This window comes from Hypomesus transpacificus, chromosome 13, assembly GCF_021917145.1.
Source record: "Hypomesus transpacificus isolate Combined female chromosome 13, fHypTra1, whole genome shotgun sequence".
NCBI classification, from domain to species: Eukaryota; Metazoa; Chordata; class Actinopteri; order Osmeriformes; family Osmeridae; genus Hypomesus; species Hypomesus transpacificus.
Genome location: NC_061072.1, coordinates 1,207,496 through 1,220,827, shown reverse-complemented (window position 1 = coordinate 1,220,827; position 13,332 = coordinate 1,207,496). Strand labels below are relative to the sequence as shown.

At 43.7% G+C, this 13,332-nt stretch overlaps 1 protein-coding gene across 1 annotated transcript in view; it reads right to left on the bottom strand.

The window, feature by feature from the left end:
* LOC124475374 (zinc finger MIZ domain-containing protein 1-like) overlaps nt 1-13,332 on the bottom strand; it is a 90,306-nt gene that overhangs the window by 56,213 nt on the left and 20,761 nt on the right. The window contains exon 2 of the mRNA XM_047031920.1: nt 7,748-7,853. The gene's annotated coding sequence lies outside the window, so the exon portion shown is untranslated. The remainder of the gene's footprint in view (nt 1-7,747; nt 7,854-13,332) is intronic.

The window sequence follows — 13,332 nt, the reverse complement described above, 5'->3', positions numbered from 1 at the left end:
TCCATGCGACAGGGAAACACACAGGCCAGATTTTTTTTGTGTTTGCTCAAGGCTCACGATGACAACATTTGGTAACGGAAGACAAAACAACAAACAAATGTTGCATTTAATTGTAATAACCATGGTTACTCTCTCTTACCTATACTCTAAAGCGTCGGTCCACATTGTTAATTTGTGCTGGTCTTGTTTTTGTGTCCCTCAGCAGTCTATGCTCAAGCATTTCATTGGCTTACTGCTTTCGTTAGCATAATGCAGATGCAACTACAATCTCCCACCTCCGTGTTGCTCAGCACTATTTGAATATATGATGTATGCAAGGCTGCAGAGTCAGTATGGAACCGTCGCTGTCATCTGGTCGTAACATCTCAACCATTTGCCTCTATATCATTTGCTTCTAACGGCTACATTTTAGCCAGGGGACTCTAACAACGTGCCCACCCTTTCTTATTAGAGTTACATACAAATGAAAGGCAACAATCATCTATGTTCAGTAATGATGCAAACACATCCTATTTTAAGCTTGAATTTTACTCTTAAAATGTCACCTTTAGATTTAAAACACTTTGAACTATGTTGCAGATGTAATTGGTTTTAAAGGTCCCATGACATGAAATGTTCACTTTAGGAGGTTATTTGACATTAATATGAATTCCCTTAGCCTGCCTTTGGTCCCCCAGTGGCTACGTCACAATGTGGAAGGTTACTTCCCCTTTCTCTGCTTTGCTCCCACAGAGAATTTGGCCCACCAATGAGAAAATGAGCAACGACCGTGTGAGCGCGATATTGGTTTTTCCTCGAGACATCATGGCTTGCAAACGACCAAAGCATAGCAGTTAGCCTCACCTCTTTCTTTATCATAGCATTCAAAACTACAGACACAGAAACGGCACGTCCTGAGGAAAGCTCATTGTGGGACTGCTCGTAGTGGCTGTAATTCTGCACCAAGGCTGAATTTCAGGAAAGAGACTTTAGATACAGTATTAGGGACCACTAAGGCCTATATAAAAGCATCCAAAAACAGCATGTCATGGGATCTTTAAATGTGTGAACGAATCCTTTTTTGTATTCTAACCCTAACCCTAACCCGTCTTCAATGAAGTGAACACATTGGTTGCTATGTGTGCCATCTAATCATGTGAGACTTGAGTAAACACTCTACTCTGTAGAAAACATACAACAGTGGAAGAGAGTAGAATCTTTCTAAGGACATCACAGCCACTGTACCTCTCTGATGCCTTTCTTTCTGCATAAAAATGTCACCATGTGCCATTGCTCACAGTGTCGATAGACACTGTATGTCTCATCAAGAGTGCAGCGTCTTTACATCTTGTCTTGTCTCATCCTTTTGACTGGTAACTAACTAACTAACTAACTAACTAACTACTCGCTCCGGATAAGAGTGTCTGCTTAATGAATAAATGTAAAATGTAACAAACTAACTAACTAAGTCACTGCAATCTGTCAACTGTTCATGGGTTTTCACAAAGAATGTGTTACCAAAAGGCAAACAAGGCCAGAATGCATTCTATGTGGAAGCTGACAAAAAAACAGAAAGTGATTTCTCTCTCTCTCTCTCTCTCTCTCTGGCAAGGATTACAGAGAGAGGTCTGGACTGGATTCAAACCATGGCTGCTTTGATAGTTTTACATCAGGATTAATCTCTCTGAGATGCCATTATAGATGCTGTTCAACTTGGCGGCCGGCGAAACAAGCAAAACTAGCCGCCCAGAATATTTAATTTGGGTTCCAGCTGCAGGGACTGCTTTCATCGGATATCGGTAACACGCATTTGTTATGATTGGCATGAGAAAGGTCAGCGTCTTAGGAGACCTTGTTCTAATATCCAGTAGCAATTAGTGGCTATCGCGAGTCTCGGGTGTGTGTATTGTGTGACAGGGACGTGTGTGCCACCATAAATCGAGCGCTTTAATGTCAAGGTTTTCCCTCACCGATCGCCTGATATCATTGTACGTGCAAACAAGCCCTGTACCAAATCATGTCATGTAGGCCTACCTGTAGGCCTACCTCTACTTGTAGGCAAATCAACTTTAAACTTGAGACAGAGGAAACCTGCAGACAATAATTGCTCAGCGCTGATCACGATTGAGTGACATTCACGGTAAAGATGAAGGAATCCACTTTCTACCTACCTTGAATTGGAGAAAGAGAATTGAGCTGTGCGCTCCACCAAGGCAGCACTGGAGAGATTGGACACGATCAAGCAAAAGTACATTTAAAAAGAATGATCTGATCATAAAATTACGGAAAACAACAACCCTACTTCCTTTAAACCATAAAGTTCATTTTGGTAGTTGGACAATACCTAACCCCCTACACCTCTAAATGTCTCAATGTTATGACTTTATCGTCTGATTTTCAGGACACCTATCCTCTCCAAAGCTGTACCAACAACCCTGAATTGTTGATAATACTTCAAATCAATTGCTTTCTATCAGATAAATGGATCTGAGAAGCCCCACACAGCTGCATGTTGACATGGACTGAGTCAACCTTTTGTGGAGTGCAGCATACACAAGGCAAGTGTGTGTGTCTCTTCAACTCTCACTGAATAAGAGCAGTCGGCTGCCTTTTACCACCTCATGGTCAGGGCACAATGCCAGTCTAGTACAGGACCGTAACCCACACGGCCAGTTGACACAGACAACCACTCTGTACCAGGATCCTGCAACGTAGTGCTGGGGGCAGCCCTCTGCAGCAACTCACTCACAGCCTCCAGTTCACTGGGAGCTAAACACACACACTGAGACATATGAGCCACCCCGACTATATTTACCAGATGATCTATGAAGCAGTGAATAGCAGGTTTCCTATTTGGTCTCCTCAGTACACCGAAGCATCTGATTTAACACCTACCACTGAAGTTTTCACATTTGGTTTATGGACCATTGTCAGGAGGGTGTGATGACATCAACGCCACAGTGGGAGCTTCGTCTTGGGCTATTGTAGACTTCACTGAGGGGACCCAAATGTACCCCTCCCCCCATGGCTTATATACCCTGCCATTAGAAAGAAAAAGGATCTGTGCCACTACACGTGCAGCTGTCTAAATATTGCTTCTGCTTTGCTCTCCCTCCTCTTATCATGTTCTCTCCTCTCCCTCTCTGTCGTTCTCAATCTCCGGGTAAGCACATTCTCTTTTTTTTGTCTTGCAGTGAGAGAGCGGGGTCAGTTTTGGAGGGGGCAACTGTTCAAGCAGAGCAAGTGGGGTTGTCCGCATTTGGTGCACTGTTGTGTCAACAGTCTGTCCCCGAGAGGGCAGAGCGCTGGGAATAGCTCGCATTCTGGTGTGCGGGTGGGAGCAGAGGGCATCTACTACAGCCAGTGATATTGTAGCAGAGTCCTTGTGCTTCAGAGGTTATTTGTCTTAGAAAACAATACTAAACCTTATGTCGCTAAACACAGAGTCAGTGTTTACTTTGAATCCAATTCCAAAGTCATCTACACATCCAGATGAGGAGACTATCAAACATGGTGATATTGATTTATTTGGTATTTATTTAAGAGGCACATTGTGGTTACACATTTAGTAATTTAGTCATTTAGCCACATACACAGGGTTTAATTGTGACATAAACACCCATTCTTCTCCTTCTTGGTTCTGAGGTGAGCTGAGATTCCCCAGGTGCATGAATGTTTCATGGGCACCATCCTTCCTCAAATCCAGCTTACCTCTCTTCCCCTGTCTGAGCCAAGCCCCTCACCTCCCTGAAGAGACTCTCATCACATTCCACTGTCGATTGCGGTTGCTGATATCATCATCACCATCAGTATTATGAGGAGGGAAGCTTTTAAAACAGCTGTGTTTACAACAGTGATCACTTGATCATCAGGATGAGTATCCTCATCATCATCCTCAGTGTGAAAAAGAGGCTGATTTTCAGGGCAAGGAAGCACCAACGCATTGAAAGTTGGTGCAAGGTGACTCCTATCCTGTAACTACTACACTTACTTGATCTTCCCAACAACCTTGAACCTTCAACATTTTCATGCTCAAGTCCGCACTTCTGTTTGGAGCAAGACTTTTTTCGTTGTGCTCACTGTACTTCATAGTGTCAAACAGCCGTGGGTTTACGTTTACAAGAACCGGGGGGTGTTAATTTGTACAGCTAAATACATCTACAACCTAGAACACTTGAGCGCTGAGGCCCGATCAGCTGACGGCTAATTCAGGGACCTGAGGGCACGGCTGTCTGTCATGACCTCATTTGCTTTATAGAGAGCCTTAAAACAGGACCGTTCAAGCCAGCAGCAACACACAGCACAGGGGAGAGGGGAGCCAAGGTTGTCCCGACGTTTGCAATATCCTTAAGTAAAGGCCCCTGGCCAAGCAAGTTGTAGCTGTATAAAATGACAAAAGGAAACAACGTACTAAGACCACATTAGGGACAGACAGGACAGAGAAAGGCGTGTTAGCTGATGTCACACGCCATCGAAAAGCTGTGCAATTGAAACAGCATGGGGCTGGCTCGTTCATAAACCAAGTGCACTCATATGCCAAGCGTTCTTAAAACACATTATGGAGACTCTTTTTGATTTGTTTGTTGGCTTGTGAATCATAGCTTATTAGTAATAGGGCCATCCATCATGGATAGGGGAATCGGAGACTTATCAGAAGCCTGGTCTCAAAGGGGTATCAGCTTTACTATCATCTCAAAGAGAGTGGGCGTTCATTGATTTGTTGATATGCTTAGTTCTCTTTGTTCTCAATTTTTATTTGCAGAATAAGACAGATATATCCACACAGATGTCTACAAGTTCTGGCGTCAGTTTAAAGTTTAAACGAGGATTGGGGAATAAGGAAAGCAGAAGTTCAATTTTAGGTCAAGGGTTGTTACAGAACTTCCTTTTGGCATTAGTTGGTTCTATCATCAAACAACAACTGTAGAGAATATTATGTGTGTTGGTAATAAGGACACCAGCCATGTTCGACAGGAACCAATGTTTCAAATGTCAATGTTGGTCTAGTACGTCCATGTCACCAATGTAAAAAGGAACTTGACTTTATCCATTGACAGTGACTCGCTGACCCCGCCCGTGGATCCCTGCTGGCGGTCCGTAAGCTAGTCCCTGTTGTCCGGGGATGATGCCGCTCAATCTATTTATAGTCCAGGACACAGAGTCCTGCCTCTGTGTTCTGCTGCTTTGCTGGAGGACAGCCTGTCTGTCTGCTTGTCTATCTGTGCAAATCTGTCTGTGTTTTTCTGTCTGCCTGCCTGCCTGTCTGTCTGTTTATCTATCTATCTGTCTGTAGACTTGCCTGCCAATCTGCCTGAGTGCCTATCTTTCTGCCTACTTGGATGTCTGCCTGCCTGTCCGTCTGTCCAAGACTCTGCTCCCTGACCTCCGCACCTATGCTGACTGCTCCGGGAGAGAGACTTACAAGATTCCTCTGTGGCAGTTAGGAGGGCTATCTCAAATAGAGCATGGAGGCGCTTCATTGAGGGATGCCATGTTCTTCCTCCCCTTCCACTGACTAATGGGCTAATAATTCAACTGTCACCCTGGCACGTTATCTTTACAGTTTCTCAGGGGAATTTGGCTATATACCGTTCAGCTATGTCTCTGCTAAAGCCTAACCCAGTGAAGATATGCCTGAGATTCACATAGTTACTCGCATGCCAAATGCATGTGAGATGGGGTGCTATGAGGGACGTGGTAAAAGTAAAGCTTTCGCTCTGGGAGGTGTTGATAAAGAAACAGTTTGACATGATAAATACGATAATGAAGAGGCAAGAATCTATCATCGCCTGTCGTTTGTGTGTGAATGTACGCTAGCATCCACTCATGCTTATCTTAACGTAGCATACTGTTTATAATAGGTAAGCCATTTTCTTTTGATTACAGCAGTAGATAATCTCAAGTGATCGGGAGTAATTAAGTGCCGTTGTGCACCAGCAGCAACTTCTTTCGCTCCACACAAACACACGCACACATCTCAAAATTGACAACAAATCTCTATCTCAGCGAGACTGTGCTGAATCCTTACCAGGGTTGAGTGTCAAAGCTCAGTGGCAGCTATAAGACAACCACCAAGAGAACCATCAAGCTTATCTTTACAACAGCTTGTTCGTCACAGGCAAAGGTGATTCAGATGATGTCGCCCACACTTGAACAACTAAGTACTTCCTCTTGATAAAAAAGTCAATCGCACAAACAAGGTGTGTCTAAGTAGATGTTGTGGAGTGCCAGACGATTGTTCATTCTGCTTCTGGTATGTATTTCCCGAGCATCCAATGAAAAAACGCCCCCTAAGCAGAGCTGAATTGAGCATGAGTTTGTAATACTGAGAATTGTACTTGTGGCAAAAATAGTTGTTACTTTCTACACTCCATCCCTTCCTCCCCACTATTTTTCCCTCTCCTTTCCTCTTTCAATGGTTAGTGTTATGAAGGTGGACATGTGTTTGTGTAAGCAGGGGTTCCCTAAGCCAGGCCCTCTCCTTCCTGTTCAGTAACAAGCAGCCTGCTCTCTTATCAATACCAGATCTCAGAACAGAACAGAGAGAGAGAGAGAAAAAGAAACCACTGACAGGAAAGGGAGGTAGCTCTTGTAAAAAGTTTTTCCTTTAGCGAGGTTAACTGAATGTCTGTGCCTCTAGCATGTCACAGCAGAAAGCAATTATTTATTAGGGCATGCACTGAAAAAGTACAATCAAAGAAAACTCACTCACTAAAGAACAGCATTGTCTTTCAAGAGAGAACTCACAATGACAGAACTACAAAGATATGTGTATTGTATATAAATAAGCTAGCATATGTATTCTCTCACTTTGTCTGGATACTGAGTCAATAACCTCGAAGATTACATTTCCCAATTGATATTTGTTGCTGCTATGTTTCGCTAGTGATGTTTGTGTGGTTAAAAGCAATTGTGTTAGGTTTCTCCCTCCACTAAACGAACCTGCTGAGGGAAGGTGCAGGGGCGGTCGACCACTGAGAGAGAGGCAGCTGTGACAGACCATGTCACTCATGTCATATACCCCGTGCCTGTGCCTGCCTGTGGGCCTGCCTCCTCCAACATTTCCACTTGCTAATCGCTGGGGTTTATCCCACTCCACTGTGTGTGAGGCAGATGTTCATCCGGTCGCCGTACTTCTCAGTGTGTGGGGTGTGTGCACCAGGCACCGCAATTCCTAAGCCGTAATATAACTATTGTATAATACAGCGGAGCCGACTGTATACTAGCCCTTCCCGCCATGGTGCTCTATTGGTAAAGCTACATATGTGACAGTGAACTACATGTTAAGAGTACTCAGAGGGATGAACTTATGGCAGGTATGTGATATTTAGTTTTTTCCTTTTTTGTGCAGGAGGCCATGAACCCTCTGTGCAGGTGTGCATGTATTAGTGGAACCCCAAGGTGTGCTGTGAGAGCCACAAAAAGCAACACAAGGCCATACCCAGCCATGCCCTGCACTTAGGTTCTAGCAGTTCTGCTATGGCAGACATTTTGAATCCACACAACTTGGCTCTGTACAACAAGCAGAGCTTGTCAGACCAAACATATTGTAACTGCGATGAGAACTATCCACTGACAAGCGAATATCTATTTCCAGTGACGTGCCTCATCTGTTGTCTCCTCTCCCACCCCAAGCAATTCATGACATTTTGTAGCAAGGCAGTCTTGGTGGAGATGACTGAGTGAGGAGACTTCTGAGGAGGCATTAAGTGGAAGGGGGGAGGGTGGGATTTTTTTCACATAGTTGCACTGGATGAATTTCACCCACCTGTGATCACTGCAAGCCTGGTTTCCTGTGCCACGCGAGGCCCCCCGCCCATTCACATGTCAGGATGAGAACCAGCCCACGGTTTGCTGGTCGAGCCTGCCGCCCCCTAGAACACAGAGACGAGACGCACATGAAATTAAGTATTATTATTATAAATGCTTAATTAGGCAGAAAAAAACCAGTCGATTCATTTTGCAATTAACCCATTTCACTGGACACAACGGATATTACAAAGAGCCAAATGCAGAGTCATTATTTCAGTTCATTGTATACAGGCTTCCATGCCATGCAGCTTAACGTGATACATTTCCTGACTGCATGGATAAGCCCCTTCACACTCCATTGGCATTGAGGACAAATCAGAAGAGAGGGGTGACACTTCGCGTGATGGCCGGAGCGTTGTGAACATTCACAGCAGAGTAAGTTCAGCTCCAGGGCACACTCATGGCAGCACCACGACTCACTCCAGATTGACAGATAAGCCTATTAAGGGAGGCCTGCTCCATAGCTTAGCACTTAGCTTGCATGGCACAGGACCACATACGGCCTAACAATATTCAACCTCCAATAGATCTTGACATCAGGTAAGGGCAACCTTTTCCAAAGTGACGAGCTGTAAGCCTATGTGATACATATAATTAGCATACAGAACCAGGTCATCCAACACGTTATGCTAGAAAGGAAAATCATCTAATGTGTGAGGCCTTTAATACTTTGCCTTTTATGGTAAGAATGTCAGATCATGTTTGGACGAGTTTACCATGCAAACATTTTTGTTTCTGTGACAAAGTCATTGTTTTGGAGTGGTTGTAAATGCTAATGTAACAGGTGTCATTGCATTACTCGTCAGTAACACTTCCCTCACTCCCTTGCCCACTTGGCGGTTCAAACCAGGGTCCTCTGACTTACACACATAACAACCACACTTTAGAAACACCACTTTAGCCAGCTGTGCCACCAAAAAACTAAATTCAATGGGTGCTACTAATAGTGAGGAGTATGTTAAACCAATTCAACTCAGTTAGACTAGCATGCCTGAAAGTGTTTCAATATGCTTTGTCTGAATCTTGTAGAATATAAAAAAAACCTTGTCAAAATTGTGGAGGTCATTAAAAACACTGAAAAAAGTATAAAAAGACACTCAAATACCAATACTGGCCAGAGCCATTCACTGGGATCCTACTTCGCAGGTGGTGAAATATTAGTGCAGCGATAAAAAAACATGACAGATAAAACCACCATCCGCTGTGTGTTATAGTATGTCTAGGTTTATGTGTGTGTGCACGTGTGCTAAATGTCATTGTTCCTCACCACTCACCTCCTTTATCCTTTCCCCCTTCATCCTTTATCCCCCTCTCTTATCTGACTGTATTCATTTAAGGAGTATCATTTTCATCAGACAGTCTGTTAGTGACACACAGCGTGCCAGCCATTCCAATCTGACCAGAAGGATTCTGGGCTGGATTTTTCTCTTGAGCTCATGCTTTGGTTGACAGCGCAGGGCTAATACAGCCTATGAACGCTGTTTAACCACCAAGGTATCATTTCACATTTGGTGGGAGACAGCCGTCCCTTGTGCCCTACACTTTCTTTATCCTCTTTTTTAAGCATTATTTCTTTCTTTGGTCGGAATTGCTGCATTCTGGAGAAAGTGGAAGAGTACTGGAGGCTCAATGGGTTAGGGGAGGGAGGTTTGATGCTTGGTGACTCTTTTTTTTAATGTATTTTATTTATTTCTTTGACCAGCTTTTCTCCCAGACACCCCAGTGGGGTTCATCAACTGCTTTTTCAGAACTGGGAAAAAAATCAATACACTCTACACTGCAAACAGTTCATAATGACGGGGATGAAAAAACCCCAGCTGCAACAGAATTGATTTGTTTAAGTACAATAACACAGGGCTGTAGTCTGGAGAGCAGGGCCTCAAACACCCAGAAAAAAAAATGACTGACAGAATGAAACCACAAGCAGTAATTGATAAACTGCTTGCTAACCGCAAATACATGATACAGAGCGATGTTCTCATTAAAGAGTTATTTTATCTGATGTAGCTGGAGCTTAGAAAGGGGTAGGAAAAATCCTGAGATATGAGAAAAAAAATTAAGCTATGTATAAATGTTGACAGGAGATCGTTTACACAATTAAATACTGTCTGAAGATAATTAATACTGTAAGAAATCAATGCTTTAAACACCTAATAGGTTTAACAGTACAATAAATACTATGGCTATAATACATTTCTTCTGTTTTCCAAGCTTTTCCAATGGAGTGTAATTTTATTACTCAATCCCCACACACATATACAAGCCTATACACAAGCAGATAAACATCGATAACCAATAATTCCTCTAATCACACACTATTTCTGGCAGGCAGAAAGCGGTTTGAAGTCGCCCATGCAAGGCCAGAACATCAGAATGATCATAAGATAACAGCAACCTCCCTGAGAAAGTTAAATGTGGTGATGCCTCCTGATCCTCCTGATATGGCAGAAAAAAAATTCTGGCGTAAATTGTGAAAAGACAGCCCAAAACAATAAAACATGTCTCAGAGCCGCATTCAAGACAGCACCAGAGGAGCATTAATCATTGTTATTATTCTTTCACGTAAGGCCCTCCCAGGTTTAATTGGGTCCTTGTGGAATCAACCTCCAGACACTGTCATCCTATTCAGTCAACCCCCACTGCACCCCCCCCACACACATACACACACCACCCCCACCGTTCCCCTGCCCAGACCCACCAACACAGGGATCCCCCCGTGTGACAAACGGCTGTCCTGTGGAAAATGGCCTTCTTCCGACAGCTTCCTGGCTGCATCACGAAGCCTGCTGGCTTGAGCGGATGCCACCAGCAGAGGCTGGACAATGACGACCCCCCCATCCCCACCTATCTTTCCCTCACCCCTACAGGAACACAGGGAGTAAGATCACCTGGCAGCATCTCTCGGAGCTCGGAGAAAGAGAACTGCACTAAACATCTCTCAGCCAGCCAGAACTCCCTGACTATTGATCCCCCCGGACAACATTTGCATTTACATTTTTAATTACAGTATGTTTTGTAGGTGAATTCAGATCATAAATGAAACATCAGGGGCTATTAAAATGGAACAGCAAGTGCTGCAGGTGTTGTGAGTTATTTGCATCCACAAGTGTACAAAGAAATTGTCCTCATGGTATGGTTTGCATATAAAGGTGGTGGATACCTCAGTATGTGGTCTGTGGCCTGTATCCTTGTCACTACAAAGTTGAGCAAGACATTTTTACCTGCAGAAATTACTGTTGAACTTGCCACTGGCCAGTACAAAAGGAACAATGAAAAAAAGCTTCTGCCTGATTCCCAAATTAACTAATTATTGGGATAGAGGGATGACGTTAAAAAAATTACAAATAATCATGATATTGTGATCTTAGTGAAGGACCTAAATAGCAACTACAAAGAAGCACAGACTTTTCAATTACCTCCACAGCAGCTCTCTGTGTATCATAACCATGCCCCCTAAAACCTCACACCAGTTCCCTCACATGCCAGATAAGCCATGATACGCATTTTAGGTTTCCAAAACTCCAACACTCACAAGAACTCATAGTAGATCAACCAACTATTGGAGAGAGGGACAAAACAAAACACTAGCGACAACAACAAAAGTAGGAAAGCCAGTCTCTTTTGGAGTTTTTTGGGGAGGGGGAGCGGGAGAAGGCAGACTGAAGGTAGGGGGATGTGTTAGGGTCCTGAATAAAAGGAGGCCTAGAAGGTGGAGTCTTTTCACTGAGTTAGGTTGAAAAGATGAAGAGTTTGTAAACGAACGGCAAGCTCTCCCGCTAAAGGGCCCCTGCCGTGACTGCTGTAATCAGCTCTTGTCACAATAGTCTCCCCTTTAGCCGTGGTGGAGCACGAGAGAACAGCAAGAGTCCCCTAACCCCCAACCCCAAAACACAAGCAACAAGTCTCTAGCAGTTTCCATATGTTGCGTTTACTGTAGGAAACATTCCAGATTTGATGGCGGGGCATCATCATGAACAAGTTCTCTTTTTCTGTGAATTAGTGCATGTTCCTCGCTAATCTGCATTTTAGAGTGATTATTTTCAGGGATAATGATTAAAGCCTGGTACATGGAGAGAGGGATGCCTCTGTTAGCGCTGCTGCATTTCTCCATCTGTTATGATTACTGCACATGCAGGTGTTAGTTAGCTCTAGCAACCATTCCAGTAATTATTTGCTGCTCCTTACATGCAGATGCACCCATCCATCCACCCACCTACACACACACACACAGGACCATTATCACAGCAGCAACAAATGGTCTTTAACTTGCGATTTCAGGTAATTTGCTTGATGCTGTACACACCTCACAAACGTGATATCAAAGACTTCAACCTCTAATATTCCTTCAATCCCTAATATTACTCATTTCAACTCATTTATGTTTTACAGTTTCAATCTAAGGGCAGCGAACAATAATTTGACCTGATCTAACACATATTTATATTAAATATGTTTTTGTCTGAAACATAATCTTCAAGATTTATTTTCCAAGAATAATGTTAACTCACAAAAAAACTGTATTTTTCTATCCAGACAGACAAAAGTCGCAAAAGGTAGGATCAACAGCAGCATGAAAGAGGTGCCCTGCTCTTGTTCCTTTGTTTCCACTACTATTAGAGAGCGAGGGGGGGGGGGGGAAGTGCCGTGGTGAATCCCTTGAGATAGACAGAGACAGAGGTGAGCTCTCCATTTGCAGCGAATCTATAAAACGTGGCCGCAAACAATACAGTAAATGCATGCAAGTCTTTCCCACCTGCCTGATCAGTTGAAAAATGTATGTCTAAGACCAGGGCTCTCCAGCCTCCTTCCTAAATTCAGGGGGGATGGTGGGTGGCTTTATTAGAGGTGAGAGTCTCCATAATGTAATGAGAAATACGGTGAGGGTGTGCTCATCCTGATTACAATGGCGAGGTGGATGTAATGAGCCTTGATCTGTCACAGGGAAGTGCTAAGAACCCACATTTGCATTCTCAACCCCTTTCTTTATCTTACCCCTTGTCCTCTCTCTCCTTCAATCTCATGAAGATGAGAAAAAGAAAGAAAGAAAAGGAAAGAGAAATCTGGAGAGGGGGAGGGGAGCGGACATATACATCGAGGAATGAAGAGAGGAAAGAGAGAACATTACCGTAGGGAATCAAGATAAAGACGAATATGATCTGGCGATCCAAGGGGCACTGAAATGGGATTTCCACTGTCTGACAGCGGTGAATCACAGAGAACCTGCAGTCGAGACCCAATGAATGCACCAGCTCCAACATAGTCCATTATGGCTCTACCCTGCACCATGCATATTTCACACAAAATTGATGGGTCATCGGCAAGTGGGTTTTCCCGATGAGCGCATAGCTTATGACCATCATTATAGCCACGTGATACTGTGTCTACAATTTCCTACAATACTGTAATTCTAAACAAGATAGTCACATAACTATTGTCCATGTTCCTACTAGTAGCCCGTTATGACGTCAGGCATATGCCTGGTTCCTGAGGACTCTCAAGGCTACTCAGAGAGAAAAAAAACTACATTAATAATGATGTGAA